The 18,082-nt window shown below is 45.2% G+C and overlaps 1 long non-coding RNA gene across 1 annotated transcript; it reads right to left on the reverse strand.

The window, feature by feature from the left end:
- Nucleotides 1–722: 722 nt before the first annotated feature.
- On the reverse strand, nt 723–10,360 carry LOC105883207 (uncharacterized). The gene is made up of 3 exons (XR_012920969.1): nt 10,169–10,360; nt 2,724–2,788; nt 723–1,110 (listed from the first exon to the last, which is right to left on the reverse strand). It is a non-coding gene; the product is annotated as an uncharacterized LOC105883207 (long non-coding RNA).
- Between the last annotated feature and the right edge of the window lie 7,722 nt (nt 10,361–18,082).

Consider the following 18,082-nt stretch of genomic DNA (forward strand, 5'->3'; position numbering starts at 1 on the left):
CTGGCTAATTTTTTCTATATATTTTTAGTTGACCAATTAATTTCTTTCTATTTTTAGTAGAGACAGGGTCTTGCTCTTGCTCAGGCTGGTTTCGAACTCCTGATCTTGAGCAATCAGCCTGCCTCGGCCTCCCAACTGCGCCTGGCCTCAGGGTTTTCTTAACATTAGTGACTCCATTCTGATCCTGACAGCTTCTGCAGTGGATTAGTTGGCCCCTTGCTTCTGCCTGTACTTTCGTTGGTTATCCAAATGTCTTGCCTGCACCGTTCTATTACAACTGCCTTGATGATGTGGGTTTGTCTCGCTCATCTTTGTATCCTCGGAAGCACCTGGCACAAGGCCTGGTGAATAATGTGTGCTGTAAACACTCTCCAGGGACACCAGACTCTCCTGCAGGCTCCTGTTGTGTCCCGCTGTGCACTCATCCAGTAATAACCTTCAGGAAAATGAAAGAAGACAGAACCTGAGTCTGTTTGTTGGTTTCCTGACAGCAGCTATGCTCCTTGGATGGGGGAAGAGTTGAAATTCTTGGTGACACGGGGGTCTGGGGATTACTGTCAGTATTGGAGGAGGTCCAGTGTTGTCTTCAAAGAGTCCCTGCAGCACATCTCACCCTCTCTGAGGGGCCAGTACTGTGATCAACACAATCTTGTGAAATTAATCTGAGCTGTTCCACATCTGATTTTTTCCTTTTCTGTCTAGTTTCTGCTTGGGCTGTGCTTCTGGATTCATAATTCCCTCAGAAAAGCTCTTTGTACCTTCTGGAGAGTGACCCTTCCTCCACTGCCTGCTCCTGGGACTTCTAACTGTATTAACGGCGTGCCCACCCACTCTGACTCACCCGTGACCGATGCCACTTCTCTCTCCAGACTTGTCTTGTGAGGCCAGATGGTGGTGGTGGGGTCTCAGAGCTGGGTCCTTATTTTCCCAATTCCTTGAGAGGTGATGGCCCAAAGAACTCAGTAGATGTCGAGCTATTTGTCATTCTCAGTTCTGCAGCAGGTGCAGTGAACGGGAGAGGGAAGCCAGGAAGTTCACTGCCACAATAGGTCAGGGGCTCCAGCCATCTGTGGTGGGAAGAGTGGCTGTGGGGGCTTGCTCAGTGAGTCCCTGTTGGGAGGTGAAGAGTAGGGAGCATCTAAGGACCCTAAACTTCTGGCTGTCCCTGCTTGTGTCTGGCCCCCACTGGTTCAGGTCTCTAGAAATCTTTTCCAGGAAACTAGACAATGTTCATAGTCCTAACTTAACTGACCCTTAGGGTTTTCATGTGTATAATGTGGAGGGGATTCAATGATCTCTCAGGTCTTTTATGGCTTTTAAGATTCTGTGATTTCTTTGCAGCCCACACCTGGTTCTCTGACTTCTTCCATGGAATCGCATGAGCCCTTATCTGATAGAGAAGGCATGCGTTGGCAAGGAAGTGCTCTGGGAAGAGCTTTGCTTATTTACTCTCAGAAGGAGAGTAGTCTCTCATGGGCCGGAATGCACTTTAAATATATTAGAGCTTGTCATGTCCTGGAAAAGTGACAAATGAGATTTAGTGCTGTTCCTGATGATTGACACTGTGGTTGAGAATGGAGCTGTAAAGAGCTCTCTCCAAAGCCTGGAGCCAGGTAATTATTATCTTCTTAATTCAAGACCTCCAAGAATAAAAGCTTAAAAATGCAGAATAAGCTTTGTTTTTGCCATGATTTGATGAGGCAAATGGGAAAGAATCCTCAAAATGGATGATTAGGCTTTACCGTAAGGCAGGTGAAATCTCTGTAAAAGGCAGAGTCTCTCCACACTTATGCACATGGAGATGCTGCTGTGAGGTCAGTGTGCAGTGAGCCCCTTAGGGAACTGAGACAGCTGCAGCATTGTCATCCGACACTGTCTAACAGGGGAGAAGCACAGCCTGGGGCTTTGCTGCCAGACAGCTTCAGATTTGAACCCAGGCTCTTATACTTATCTGCTGTGTGATTTTGAGCATGTTATTTAGCTTATATGAGCCTCAATTTCTGCACCTAGAAAGTGGGCATTATAATACTCATTTCATGGAATTATTGTTTATATATTATGATTTCTATATTTAGCCAACATTCACTTTCTGCATGTATATTATGTACCAGATACAGGCACTAGGTGATTCTATATATGGTATTCCACCTAAAACACCAAGGCTGTATGTGGCTTGTTCCTTGTATCTCTCTCTCTCTGTACTTCTAGCCTATCTATTTTAGTTTTCCATACATCCACCACCCATCCACTCATCAACACATCCATCCATCCACGTGTTCTAAATGCCGGAGACACCATGACTCATGAGATAAAAATGTCTTGAGCTGGTAGTCAGGACACCAATGTTCTGCCTGCTCTGCCATAGAGACAGTGCATTTAGTGACTGAGAACACTGATGTTGGAGTCAGAATGCCTGGGTTTAAATCTAAGCACTGCCACTTACTGGTCACATCATCCTTGGGCAAGTTATTCAATTGCATTGCATCTCTGTTTCCCATCTGTAAAGTGGGGGAGATAATAGTGATAATTTGCAGAATTAATGACGCACAAGGTGTTTAGAATGACACACTTGACATGCAACACCTGCCTGCCGTGTTATGAGGAGACCTTGGGCCCCTGTGCCGGTAGATCCAGATTGGGGTTTTAAATGAGGTAGACCTGGGTTTGAAACCTGGTTTCTCTATTTATCAGCCTTGAACTCTTGAGAAAATCGTGGTACTTACATTTTCAGAGCTTCAGTTTTCTCAGGGATTTTGCCTATTTACAGCTCAGAAATCGGCAGCATAATCTAGAGGAAAAAGCACAGGTTCTAAAGTAAGAAATTCTGGATTTGAGTGTTGGCTCTAACTCCTATGATCTTAATCAAAATGCTTGGACAGATCATCTGAGGGTTTTTTCCCTGTAAAATGGGAATGATAATTATATATCTCACAGATTTTATAGTGAATATAAGGTAAAACAGTATATTTGAAATATGTTAAAGTATGAAGCATACCACAAATTCTAATGTTTAGAAATATCATAGTTCCTTTTCCTGCAGCTATGCGTGAAGTAAAGATACAGCCACGGGACCTTTGGCCCAGTGGGCTAAACCCTGGTCTTGACTCTGTCTGGGCTATGACCCCCCAGCAGAGGTGCCTGCAATCCAGGGCCCATGACAGTGTGCTAGCAAGTTCTTTCTTGGAGGACCAACTTTCCTCAAAGGTTTGGAAAAATTCATTCTTTTATATTAACTACCATGGAGTGGAATATACATTATTCACGAGTTTTTTTTTTTTTTTTTACATTAAAATATGAGACTTCAAGAAAGATTTGTGATTGTGGTGAACTGCTTCTGGTTCTGTCTCCAGAAAATCATCATCTCAAATCACTTTCCTTTGGTGGTATTGTGGTGAAAGAGTTTGAGAAGTACTGACATTAGTTGTTCACCACAATTAGCATGTTTTCTCCCTGAATTGTAGACTTTATGCAACATTTCATCATTAAGAGTAGGGTGTGTTTTCCTTGAGGTCTAGAAACTGTCTTGGAGAGAAAACTCCATCAGCCATGGTAACCTTGCCTGTAAGTCACAAACGATCCCCAGCATACATGGGCTAGTACAACAGGGAATTTATTTTCGCATACACTGAAGGTCAGAGGAAGGGCAGCCTCTGGGTTTGAAGATGAATTATGTCATTAGGGGCCCAGGCTTCTTTCCAGATGCTTCACTCTGTAGCACGGTCGGTGACAGTGGCTACCTTCTTCCTCATTTCCACCCAGCAGGTGGGGGCTGGAGGCAGATAGTCAGAGTGTGAACCTGAGACACTTCTCACCAACCACGGGATAGAAATCCTGGGTTGTGCCTCCACCTCTGGCCCAGTAAAGTCAGGGCCACCACATGGAGTGTTTGCAAGGAAGGAAGAGCGTGGGGATGCATGTCGGGGAGACAGTTGTCAGCATCTGCTTTAGGTGTCCTCTAGGGAGACAGAGTAAATGACCTCCCAGTGCCTTGTCTATGTCTTTTGGGATTTTCCCTCCAACTGAATTTTGGCCTATGGTCTTAATACAAAGTTGGTCACTGTGGTTGTGAAGTCAAATACCTTGATTTCTGGCTTATTTTGCTGTAATTTCTATTGTGCAGAAGACTGAGTAGATAATGAGAGGAAATGTTATTCTGTTAACAAATTATGAGCTGAGAGCAGAGAGAACCTGGGGAAGTTGCCTGTGCCTTGTGAAACTCATAAAAGCCAAGAGAGGGCGTCACCAGACATCTGCCTTAGGAAAAGCTTAGGGAAGTTGACTTCAAGTTGAGGAAGAGATCTGCATGATCACTAGGTCAGAGACTTAACAATAACATATACCTCAAGGGGAAAGAAAAGTGACTGATAGAAACTTGAAATCCTGGCAATATGACTGTGAGAGGAAACATGGTATAATGCAGAGTGTGGGCCTTGGAGCCACATTTCATCCTATACCTGAGCTCTGCACCCTTCCAGTTTTCCCGTCTGTAAAGCAGGAATGATACCCCCTTCTTAGGAGAATTAGAGACAATGTATGTTAAGTTCCAACAACATATAGATGATGAAGAAATGGTAGTTCTTAATATTATTGATCCTAAAAAGTAAGAAAAGGGGAATATATCTAAAGAAATTTATGTATCCTTTTTGATGCAATAAAAATTTTAATAGCACGTGTTCATGAGTCTGGAAAGGGGCACAAAATCCAGAAAGAATCTGAAAGAATGACTTGAATTTTTTTTTTTTTTAAAAGTGTCAGTACAGGCCAAAATTCCATAAAAAATGTTTAGGATATCAAAAAGGCTTTTAAAGAAAATTTGTGCTTGGAGTATGATGAGGAACAAGAGCAGAACCCACCCATGGCTTAGCTGATGGTAGCAGATGGCAGAGGACAGGGGAGCCTACGAGGTCCTCGCTGCTGTCTGCTTCCAGCTGGGACGGAAACAGCAAACACCAGAAAGAAGCAAAAAGAAGAACAAGATTGGTGAGAGTCAGCAGGCAATGTCTGACCTGCTTTAGATGAGGGTATCTGCAAATCCAGGAAAATTATATCCAGGGAACAGAGAAAATTTGAAGGACAGACAATTGGCCAGTTCTCTAGATACTTCTAGTTAGGCCATTCAGATTTGTTTATTGGCTTAAAGATGGAAAAGCAAATGCTCTTCCAAGTGTAAGTCCAGTGAAATTAATATGTGGGTGTGTCTGCTTAAATATTCATAATCTTATACACACACACTCATACACATACATATATATTATATACATGTGTAGTTAAAAGCCAACAGACATCCTAAACCACATGATAAACTTGAGTTTAATCTCCCCAACTATAGGCTCCCCTGTTCTTTTTGACTAATTTTCTGATTGATTCTCCCACCCTCTCAGGAAGAGAAAGGCAAACACAATACTCAGTCCAGAAAGAACTGGAACCTTTCCAGTGCATACTATTCTTTTGTCCTTCAGCTTCCAGTTTGGGCTGTCTGGAACTCACTACGCAGATTTCCTCTGGCTAGGCAATGCCTGTATTTTGGATCTGTGACTATGTATTTTTCCACCACTGCTTATGACTCATATGCCAATCCTTTAAGCAAATAGAAATGCCCTCATGGCAATCCTTCTGCTGGGTATTTACCCTTCAGCTCCGGTACAATCTGGAACTCAGGTGCTTATCTCCAAAGGATATAAGAGCAGAATGATAGAGCAAAGGTATGAGATTATCTACCTACCTACCTATATAATCTACTGGGAGAGAAAGAGAGACAGAGGCAGACACACAGACACAGAGAGAAAGTGTGCTAAGCAAGGGTTTGCCTTTGATACACAGTAGCATCTCATATACTTTTGGAAAATAAATATTGTTCAAGATGCTTTATATAATACATCAAATGGCAGAATATAAAAAAGCATTTACTCCTAGATTTAAAAAATGATTAAACTGGGTTAATACCTTGATTAACTGAAATGCTGTTGACATTTGGATTTTTTTTTTTTTTGCTTAACCCAAGGATTAGAATCATTAATTTTTTCTTTCTACAAATTCTACTTACTCTCCACCATAGAACAGGCACTATCTAAAGTGCTAGAAATACAGGAGCAAACAAAAGAAGTCCTTGTTGTTGTGGTTCTAATTTTCAGTGGAAAGAGAGACACAAAACAAAGAAGGAAAATAAAGAAAGGAGATGGCCAGGGCTGGTGTGGGGAGGAGATGCCTTTATATGTGGAGTGATTGGGAAAGGCGTTGGTGACAATATGACCTGAGGAAGTGAGGGAACAGTGATGTCTGAGGGGTGGGGGGCCCCTCGGAACTACAGTGCAGCCATTTGTGAGACTACCTAATGTGTCATGCTTCTTGATTGACATTTAGCCATTTCCCCCCAAAATATAAAAAATTGGTAAGTGGATTCCCATCTGTGTATCTTTGAGGTTCCTAAGTTGTTAGCCACTCCCTCTACTAGGCATATTTAAGCCAGGTAGTTTCTTCTCTCTCTTTCTTTATTCATCTCTTTATATCAACTACAAATGCTAACAGCAGAGAGGGAAGAGAAACCACAGCCTACTAAAAGGAAACAAACATGAAAATAAAACAGTTCTCAAACATTTGCTGTGTCCAGGGCACCTGTGCGGTGATTACACAGCTTCAGTTTTCAAAAGGCCCATCTAGTTCACTTTAGCAGACGCTGGGGCCTTTGTACTGGGAGGACTTGGAGTACAAAGACGAATATGATTTTGTCCTTGCCCTTGAAAATTTACTCCAGCCTAGGAAAGGAGATTGACACAGGTCTGAGGCCACCGTGTGAAATGCTGCAGGAGGCAGCGTATGCAGTTGAGCCTGCAGAGAAATCCACGAAGCTTCCCATCTTAAGCTGAGTTCCAACCCTCCTGCCTACAAAGTGTTCCTCCTACTTCTAAACTCTTAAAAAAATTCACAGTATCTCTTCATCACATTGTGTTGCGTCATGGTTTTCTGTATCCTAGAGAGCTTTGTCAAGTTCTTGCCTCTCTGTTTTAGTTTCCTCATCAATAATATGAGGAGAGTGGTTTGTATATCGTAGACTTGCTGTGAAGACTGGATGAACTGGTTAATTAGAACACTTAGATTAACACTCGCAAACAGTATCCAGTGTCATTGCTCCTGCTGCAGTTTGTCACTGGAGTTTTCTCTCCTCCCCTTGAGATACAGCCTGCAGTGCTTTGGGGTGCAGGGCTTGAGGAAATAGGTTTGGAAGGGGGAGTTGGAAATTACAAAAAGAGAAGTCTCCCTGACTTCAAGCCTTGCCTAGATTATGCCATTGGCCTAGGTCTGCAAAGCATTCCATTCATATTGCCTGGTGCATATTCAACTCAGGGATCCTGCAAATGACTGAGTTTATGGTGCTCCTAGGACATCTTGTCATCATGTTTGAGCCTGAGTACCCGTATTCGGTACCACTGACGTCCCTGCATTAGACTCCGGATCCTACTCCTTGATCAACTATGGGTCCAACCCTTCTTCACTTTGTCCCAGATCTATGTGAAGGGGTCAGATTGATTTTTATGATAAAGGAGAGAGGCTGGGAGCTCAAACTCACAGCCTGTCAATTGATAACAGCTAATTTCTGTTGAGCCCTTAGCATGTGCAGGCATAAACAATCTAAGTTTTGCACCTGTGTCAACTTCTTGAGTCTTTACAACAAACTTGTGAGGCTAGTACTATCATGGTCTCTGCTTTACAGATGATGAAACTGCACTGCAGAGTTTAAGTCATATGTACACACGATAAACGGCAGAACCAGGATCCACACTTGGGCAGTATGGCCCCACTCCGAGTCACTGTACTTCTGAGCTTTGAGTTGGTTTATCAGTATGATGCAAGGGGTTTGCCTCATGTGCAAAAACCAATGGAAAAGTTTCCATCTGTTTTCTGGCACTTGAAGAAAAGTGTTGTCTCTTTTTCTTGAAGTTGGCCTTGAAGTTTGCTCTTAATAGGTATGTAGAAACTTCCTATTTTAAGTTAGTGCTTTATGGGTTTCTACTGATGAACAGTTGAACAAAAACAATATGATGAGGTAAGACTGAAGAAGATTGCCAACTTCTGCTGTAGAACATTCGCTTACAGTGCATGGGCCAAACATCGCCCTTGCGCATAATTGCATATTGGATGCAAGTGTGTAATTCTGTGCATCTTGATGATAAGGTTGTTGTCTAGAGTATTTTTTTGGTTCTTGGTGTCTTGAAAACATGATGCTTCTCAGAAGTGGTGTAAGTACATTACAATGAATTTCGAGTGTAACTTATTTGGGGTGGGGGATACACTCTGAGACCAGCATTTCCTTTTTGAAGATGCAGTGGCAAGCCATTCCTCAATACATCAGGGCAGCTACTAAGTGTTCCTGAGAGAGTTTTGCATTCTCCTTTGGCTTGATTAACCCACCAGGGCCCTGCACAAGATTCCAAGATGCAGTTAGGTTTTTGGTAACTCCATTTTCAAACTTACATCAACAATTCTGTACAGAAAATATTCAGCTCCTTTTTGCAGATAACATGGTACAGGGCAGTCCTCCAACTATCACCTCTAGCTTTCAAGGAAAAAGTGTTATTTTTTTAGTGGAATGTACTTATTTCTTCACCCTTTAGCGATAGTTTAAAAACAAGCTGTGTGCTCACTATTGAGGTCTGTGAGAGAGACATGTCTCCTTTAAAGCTGTTCTTCTCCAACTTTAATGTGTGTTGAATCCCCTGGAGCCTTGTTAGAATGCAGACCCTGGTCTCTAACAAGCTCTGATGATGTTGCTGCTGGGCTGGGGACCACCTTTTCAGCACTAAGACCCCAAAGTGCTGCTCCGTCTCCCTGTCATCTGAGTTTCCAGGAGTTACCAGTCTGTGCATAAGGTGGCAGCTACTTCAGCGTTAATTCCAAGTAGATGCCCCTTAGTCTTTGTCTTGAGGTCTTTGTCTTTGTACCACTTCTCTTGTGGGTTCCACTGTATCTCCCCAAAGATAAACCTAACCCCCAGTACCTCAGAATGTGGCCTTATTCAGAGGCTCTTTACAGATGTAATCAAGTTAAGATGAGGTCATTAGGCTAGGCCCCAATGCACTACGACTGGTGTCCCAATAAAAAGGAGAATTTGGGTGCAGAGACAAACATAGGCAGAGGGAAGATGTCATGAAGAGACCCAGGGAGATGGCCACATGGAGATGAATTGGGGTGGTGCGTCTCCAAGTCAGGGAGGGCCAAAGACTGCCAAGAAACCACCAGAAGCTGGGAGAGGCATGGAAAAAAAAATCCCCTCTCACATCCCTCAGAAGGAACCTGCTGGCTTATACCTTGAAGTTGGACTTCCAGCCTCCAGGGCTGTGAGGACGCTAACACTACTTCCCTCCCGCAGCACCGGTCTCCCGGGAACCCTCGCCTGAGCGCAGGCTCTTGGGTTCCCTGCGATGGTGTCACCCTTGCTGGGGGAGTGGGGGCCTTGAACAAAATGGCTCTGCTGAGGCTACCAACTCTCCCCGGGGTCTGTGGCACAGCTGTCTGCCACCGGTGGTTTACCTGGGCCCCACAGGAAGCACCACAGGAAGCAGTGGGAGGGTAGCCAGGTGTAAGGCTGGTGGCGGCCCCCTCCCTTCCCTAGATCAGAAAAGAAAAGGCTCAGGAGACCAGACCCGCCAAGGACGACTGCCCCGCTGAAAACTGCCACACCCGGATAAGAACGTTTCGGCTCCTGGATTCCGCAAACACCGCCAAACCCTCCTATTTCTCAATGCCCACCAAAGGCCGCCCCAGCTCTTCCCGCCAAAAGTCCCTAGCCCGCCCAAATGGTATAAAAGGCCGCACCCCCTTCTAACGGAGGCGACTTGCGGGGCACCCCCTCTCTTGGGGCCCCAGAACCTTGTCCGGGAGCACTAAATAAAGCCACGTGGTTCGGCCCCGCTCTTTCTCTGTCTTTTCCTTTTGCTGCCGCGGAAAAACCTTACGCCAGGGACAGTGGGGAGGGCTGGAGAGCTGGACGGACCTGCCTTTGGAGCTCTCCCCGGGTGGCGTCTCCTCAGGTGGCATCTCCCCAGGTGGCGTCACTTGTGCCCAGGTGTCACCGTCCCCTCTTCCCTGCTGCCCCTGTTTCCTCAGGGGTCGCCACCGCCCGCCATCTTTACGAAGATCCTCCCTTCGCCTCTCAAAACACCACAGGCCTCACCGTACGCGTTCGCCGATTCAGCGCACACTGACGCTCCGCGCCGCGGTCTGACGGCCTGGCCCGGCAAGGCCCCCACTGACTGAAGAGGGTGAGGGCGCCTGTGAGGCGAGCAGCGCGGCGGGGACGGGCTCCGAGCGCTCCTGGCGAGGCGCGGAGGCGGCTACGCCAACCCAGGGCAGCGTGCGGGGCGTGAGGCGCGGTGGGGACGCGTGCGGGGACGTGACGCCGGGGTCAGGGACCTCGCGAGCGCCACCTGCTGGCCGGGCGTGGCGGGAGATGCTCCGCGAGAGCGGTGGAGACCTGGGGCAGGAAGTGGCGGGCGCTGAGGAGACGCCGCGGGCTGAGGGCTTTGAGGTAAGGCGCGGGTGTGTGCGTCACGAGGGGCCGTCTTCACGCTCTCCTTGTGAGTGAGAAACTCACCCAGGGTGCCCGGGGAGGGCCAGTGTCAGCAGCGGGGCGGCGGCGGCTGTGCGGGGTCTGCAGCCCCGGGGAAGGTGGCGTGGGACGCTTTCGGGGAGGAGGCCTGGGAGGGTGACCGTCGACGACGTGTGTGGGGTCTGAACGCGTGCGGGTGGCGAGAGGGGCGGCTCCGGCAGGGAGAAGGCGCGCCAGAGGGTGTGCTCGGGGAAGAGAGGAGCCGCGGCCGGCCGGCGTGGGGAGTCGCGCCCGGGTGAGTTTAGAAAGATGGGTTAACCCATAGCACGGAGGACCTCGAGGGCCCTTTGTCCATGTTGTTCCCACTTTATCTTCAGGCCATAGGAAGTCCTTTCTCTATCTTGTTATCTGCTTTTTTGTGAGTAACGCATTGCCGGAGGTTGGATCCCCTGGAACACACGCTGAGGTTGGCACTCAGGGAGTCTAGGGGGAGGGGGCTGGTGGTCTGGTGGGCACCATACCTGTGGGTTGTGGAGGAAACGCATTTGGCAGAAGAAGAAATCGCAACAGAGGCCTCAGGTTGACCTCTAAGAGTTGTCCACATTGAGGAAAAAAGGACAGGCCTTTGTTCCCTGCATCAAACCAGCACTGGACATACCGCAGGCTGTCCCCAGGGACCAGGGAGAGGGTGTGGCCTTAGGAGAGTCACTTCCCACTGGTCTAGAATACCTCCCGGAGGTGGAGTTAGCAGGAGGCTGTAATGTGTCTACCTGGAGGAATGAGCGCCTTGTCCCCAAACAGGGAGCTGGGCAGCAAACCGCCCCCCCCCCACCTTGCTGGGAGTAAAATAATCAGAGCTGAGAGGTCACTGCAGGTGGATGTTGCTGGAAGCTCCTGGACTGCAAATTGTTGCCAGTCCTTGACGAGATAAGGAGCTTGCATCCAGGTGTAAAGCAACACAACGCTTCCTTCACTGAGTCTCGCTGTGAAAAAACAAGAAGGCAGAACTAGATGGTGTTGACTTAAGCTCCAGTGCAAACTGCTCACAAGCTGGGACAGTTTGCAGAACAGCACCAGTCAGCAAGCCACACCTTGAGTGGCCCTACCTCTGTTCTGTCCTGCAGGAAAGTCACTCTGGGTCATTTCCTTATCAGCTGCATTTGTGATGCTAACCTTTTTTTTTTTTTTTTGGACTTCTAGAGTCTGGGAGATAAAACTTTGCTTACTCTCTGCTTTCCTAACAGACCTTTCCTTTTTTTTTCTCCCCAGGGTGGGGAGGTTGATTCATCTTAGTAGATCTTGTCAGATTGTGTCTGGCTACATATATTTGTTCTTCCCAAATGTCCAATCTTTGTCAGTTGAGAAATATTTGAAGTGCTGACAAGGCTCTTATGGACAACTCACCTATCATTGCAGAATCTGCAGGATTAATTCTTCTTAATTATGTTAGTGCTCGGCCATCACTCAAGTTTATTGATGCTGTCTGGTTGTGTCTAGAAGATTTATATGTATCTATATTCATCCCACACAGAAGGGACTACGAATAACTTGGCTATCTTTTCAGTATCTTTTCACAGGAGACAAATGTTATATTAATACAATTATTATTTAATAAAGAAATCTCTTTAATAAATAAGCACTTGCTTCTCTAAGTTTCCTCTCTAGGGTCCTGGAAGGAGAGTTTGGGAATCTGGGATTGTCTTTGCAATTCCTGTTCCTTTTCTCCTTGTAGCTTAGTTAAAAACCCACTCTGCAGTCAAAGAGTTTCATTTCCAGATATGAAAATTTATATAATTCTTGAGAATTATATAAAAGTCCATCAGGCAGAATTTAATCATTTTAATGTACATGGCCTTTGGCTTTCACATCATTGAGTATGTAGTGACTGGATTTCAGATAATCAGAAGGAAATAGAGTGACACTAGAATCATGGACTTGTGAAGGGTTGTGTCTGAAATGAACCTGGCTGAGTCGGGTATTTCTTTGTCCCAGGCACATATCACTGTTCCCAAGGACTGTGACTGTGCAAGTCTGGAATGATATTCCAGTGTCTGCATATCTTTTAAGCTTTGCAGGTGTTTCCTGTGTTCGCCTAGGTTTGAAAACCATAGACAGGTTACTCCTCTCTTAATCTAGAGGGGGAAGGAACCTGGATGTGAAGGGCCAAGTACCTGTGCTGAGGGGTGGTCTCCAGGTTTCATCAGCAGAGTTTTAACTGAGCCTTGGGGAAGGAACGGAAAGCCAGAGGTAGTGGAGTTGCCAACCTAAATGTTCTAGCAGTAAGCGCTGGGATGGAAACTCTGTGCCAAGCCCTGGGCCAAGCTCTTAAATGCTCATCTTCTTTTAAAATCTTCACTCTAATTGTACAAGGAGGTATTGTTATCCTAACTGATATGTGAGAGAACTGAGATCCATATTTTGACCAAGATGATGTAAGTAGTAAGCAGGAGTCAGGGATTGAACCCAGGCTTCTGATTGGAGACCTCTGTTCTTAACCTCCCTGCTGGAGAAAGAAGGACCAGTTAGGAGACTTGCAGGGGCCGTCTGTGGAAGGCAGGTTATGTAATGTATGTGTGTGAGCACCCATAAAAGTCCAAGCATGGTGGTTAGTAGATTGAATATACTTCTTATCATGCAAGAAAAGAAAGTAGAAGCTAATAAAATGGGGGGAGGGGGAGAAGAAGGGCTAGAGAGAGAAAAGTGGGGAAAAGTGATGGATGACTGATGATGGAAGAAGAGTGTGGTCTGTGGGGGTGTACCACTAGGCAAAGACAAAAAAAGCCCAAGTCCCAAGTGCCTGGCTAAAGCGTGGCTATGGTATCACATTGACGGCAGGGATTGTGGGTCAAGAGTGGCTGTAATCTGTGCCTGTGGATTCTTCTGAAAGAATCAAGCCAGAATATAGAGTCTGGAGAAAAATAAATGTGGTGATTTGTGTATTCCTGAATTATTTTTCCCATGGGCGTCAGCAGGTGAGGAAGCTGATTCCCTGCTCCTCCCTCCTGACGTTTGGCTCTTGTAACAAGCAACAAAGAGCCCCGCCTTTTAGACTAGATGTCCTCTGTGTCACCTTATTTGTGTTTCCCCAATCTCATTTACTCCAGATTATTAGGTATAACTACATTGACGCCTCGTTTAGAAAAAAATGACCAAAGTCTTTACACACCCAAACTTCAACATATAATCTGGAATGGAAAAGTTCTCACAAGTGAAGAACTATCATACAAAATATATTGAACTTTAACCAATCCTGAAGATTTAGAATCTTCTCTAGGGTGTTAAGACTTCCCCAACACCTGGTGTTCTCAAAAGCTAGGGGGACTGTGGTTATAGTTAATTTTGTTCTCAATGACCCTAGAGTGTTGAACTTTTCAATTCTGTCTATTTTTGATATTTCTGCCTCTCTTCTAACAGTTATATGTTTTAAAAACACATTTCTCCACTATTGGTGAACCTGTTTTTCCCGCATTCTCTGTCTATAATCTGCTTTTCGATAACGAAGATTACAATAGTAGTTATATTTTATGCACTATTTTAAGGTAGTAGTCTCTGTCGGGGCCCACAGGTTATTCTCTTCTTTCCCTGCGAAGTGAATTTCTGACAGTCATTACACAGTTATCTCTTAAATAAAATGAAACTCACTGCTGCTAGAAATTTAAATAGCTTTTCATCTGAACACATTGCTTCCAAAGGAGAAATCAAGGTAATTATCCCAGTTAAGAGCACACAAATCATTATTTAATTACTTGTCTACCTTCCCTGCTAGATTATAACTCCATAAGAAAAAACTCTGGTGTTTGTTTTGCTCAACACTTAATTCCTACTTTAACAAATTTATTCATAGCTTCTATGTATCAGGTGCTCTTCATATAGCAGTGAAAAGAAAGTCCCCACGCTAATAGAGTTTACATTTTCTAGTTAGGTAGAGATAATAAACAGATAAATAGTTAGACAATGTCAGAGGTGATGACTTAAAAAAAAAGAAGAATGCAAGTCACGCAGGAAAGAATGGTGGTTGTGAAGTTATTCTATGGCTGTGCCTACCTGCTTAAACAATCATTTGTATCTCTGCTCTGCTCCAAACGGGTGCATTGTTCACACATCTGCCTGCTGACTGCCTGCACGGGCTGTATAAATACATACTGGAGATAAAGCAAACGTCTCTTTGCCTCACACCTCAGAGAAAATCTATCATTACCTAGTGTGAGAAAATTATTGACATTTTCCGTTAGGTGGGCTTGGAGAACACGAAGTCCTGATGTGTGGGAGGATGGTGAGGAAGCCAGGAGCTGGAAGCCGAGTGCGGGTGGACCAGGGAGGAGCTGTTCACTGGAGCATTAGCCTTGGGAGTGCAGAGATTTCTTGGGCAGCCTTGATGCAGTGAGCAGATTTCTTAGGAATAAAGCAAGAAATTTTGACTTTGGTACAAGGAACTGAGTAAGAAAATGAATGAATGACCATATGAAAGGGGATGAACTGAAAGCAGCATCTGACCCATTGGCTTGTGCGGAGGCAGTGCCTGTGCTGGTCTTGCTGCTCCAGCTCAGACCCCACTTTTATGTCCCTCAGGGTCTCAGTGTCCTGTCCATGGCGTGTTCACCTGAGGTTCATCTGTTTCCTAAGTGGCCACCACGGCCTGGACACTCCTCTGGGAATGCAGGGCTGACAACACAGACATTGTCTCCGTCCTCATGGAGCTCTTGGTGCAGAGAAGTCTACAAGGAGCACCCAGGCAGATTAAAAAAAAAAAATTAAATTGTGACTGTGCCTTAATGAAGTGCAGGGTACTGAGGGGGAAAACTGGGAGGGCAAGCTTCGAAGGCCCCCTCTGAGGATACAGTGCTTCACCTGAGACTTTTAGGATGATGTGGATAGACTAGAGGATTTATTTGGGATTTTGATTTTGCAGGAAAAATTCTAACATTAAATGTTATTTTATCAACTTCTGTTGCTATCATAAGGCCCACAACTTCACTGAGTTCTTTTTAATTAATTTTTTCTTTTCTTGTGTTTTTCTTATACTAGGGTGATTTCTCACTATCCCCCTGGTTTTTTTGTTTTTGTTTTTTAATTTTTCCACTCAAAATGCCTATTGTGTGAATGTCTTCTCTGCTGGTAATAGTGTTTTTGCCATCAGATTCTTAAAGTTTGTTCAATGCATTAAGATTTTAAATTTGTGGGTATTGGGTCATATTTCCACTTCTTGTGTGTATGTTGCACATGTATGTGTACATGTGTATATGTGTGTGCATTGGGAACTGTGTGCACTGGTCCAGAACCTTTTGGCCTAAGCTGCCATCCATGGAGGCATCTCTATTCAAACCTAGGGCTCCATGGAACATTTTGGAAGCTGTTGGTCTGTAGTTAATCCATTGGCAATTAAGTAAGAGCTCTCCAGGAGCTTCTGCTACTATATTCCTGAACTTATCCATAGGACTTCACACAGGTGAGTTTCCTTGGTTAAGTCCATTAATCAAAATATTTTCTTTCTCTTTAATACACCATGGCAGGGGTAGCTGTTGCTGGAGGCATCTGAGAGGTTTAGAAAAGATGTTGAGACCTAGTGTCCACCCGGTAATGCAGGTTCCTGGGGATTGGTGAGGACTGATAGCTCCAGACTAAAGATGTGAACAGGATAAAGGAGTGACCTGCTGGTGAACAGGAGGGCTTTTCTACAATGGAGGGAGGCATTTTGTAGGTCATAGAGGTATTTCGTGGCTGGCTGGTGACAAGGGGGGTGGGGTCTGAGTTGGGTGCCAGTCCTGTGGACCGAAGATCTGTGAGAGTGGTTACCCCAGCCACAGTGTCATTGTAACCACTCCCCGCCTGCTCACGGGTGGCGTGTGTGCATATGTGCAAAACACTCTCCTCTCCTGAGCCACAACAGCAGTTGCTTTTTAAAAATGGGTGTTGACCCATTTCCTCATTCATCCTTAATTCTTTCAGCCCTCTGGTATGCAAATGGATTCAGGAAGGCTCTTGTAGCCAATCCAAAACCACAGGCTTCTGTCTCTGACCCGGGAGGGTTACTGCCTCCCCCCGTCAGGGTGTGTGCCACCTAGTTTGGAAAATTTTCTGCCGTGCTGATGTCTGCAAAGATAGCGGGATCATCCCTTTCTCTGGCCCAGTTTTCACTGAGCATGGCAGCCTTCTCCACGTGTTGTGAGCAGATATTCTCATTTTCGCTGAGGATGAACTTGCCATTTCTCATCGATATTCTCCTGGGATTGTATTGGTTTTAAGGCAGAAAGGGTGGCAGAGAACATTGCTCTACTATATTAAATGGAAATCTAGAATATTTAATTTTTTGAAGATTTAATAACCTTGGTACAATTTTAATTAAAAAGGATAGATCTTGTATTCACATTAAAAATTAATAAAGTATATTTTATAAGAAGGCGCCTGAGCTTATAGTTAGCATTAAATTAGAATTAAGTGACATATTATAACATGCGATGCTGGTAAAGAGGAAGCCCGGGGGGTGGGCAGTGGTGACTGGGTGTCACATGGGGACAAGTCAGCCTGACGGGTGGATGGCCATGCCCCTGCCTCCTAGACTAGACACAGCCTTGGAGGAGGATTGAAAATCAAGGGCAGGGCCAGAGCCCAAGTATCGAGTTCTGTCACATGACTCATCTTTCCATAGACATTGATGCCTTGACTACATGGGGTCATTGTTACTTCAGAACAGCAAAGAGTCCTTCAGAATCTGTTTAGTAAACAGAGGAAGAATCGTACGTGGTACATGTCTCTGCTATGTATATAAAGAAATGAGGTGATGATTCTGCTCTTGACAAAGGTGTTTCTCACAGAATTCATTATTATTATTTTTTAAGCTAAACTAAAATTAAAAGTTTAAGCCACTGGTGTACAACTTGCTGGGATGGGGGTGGGGGGTCGGGTGCCAAGTGGTAGGGGGCCTGGTACGGAATCACTTGTGTCCAAATCTAGTCGTTTCCCCCACACTCCTCCTCCTCTACTCCTCTTGCTCAACATGCAAAAAGAAGAAAATAAAAAGTGTCTTAGCAGTCTTGAGCCTGATTGACCATAAGATCCTGAAAATGAATACTCTTTAAATTATTCTTGGGTGGTTTTAGTGCTCAGACAAGTTTGAGAACCACAGTCACAGATGAGTCTTCTTCATTTACTGCCCTTCTGTGTCCCAAACCCCAAAACTCCATCACTGAACCCTACAGAGTCGGCCCCCTCAATGTACTTCAAACAGAGCCATCCCAGTGCCCTGATACAACAGACTCCATCATATCACCCCTTAATTTCTCCATCAGCCTATTTTCACATTTCCTGCTAAATCCCCTTTTCTCTGCCCCAGACAGAGAGGACAGAGACACACCGCATGGGCTTCTTATCGCCAGGGACATCCTTGTGTGTAGTAGGCAGTCACTAAATGGTGTTGAATAAAATACTGAATAGGTTCTTTGGTGCTTCTAGCTGCAGTGGCTGGGACAGTTGCATAGGAAAGGTGGGAGCTGAGTTGAGTTCTGCTTGGAACAGGCAATTTGGGCACGTAGGAAGAAAGGG

Source organism: Microcebus murinus, chromosome 9 (genome assembly GCF_040939455.1).
Source record: "Microcebus murinus isolate Inina chromosome 9, M.murinus_Inina_mat1.0, whole genome shotgun sequence".
Taxonomy (NCBI): Eukaryota; Metazoa; Chordata; class Mammalia; order Primates; family Cheirogaleidae; genus Microcebus; species Microcebus murinus.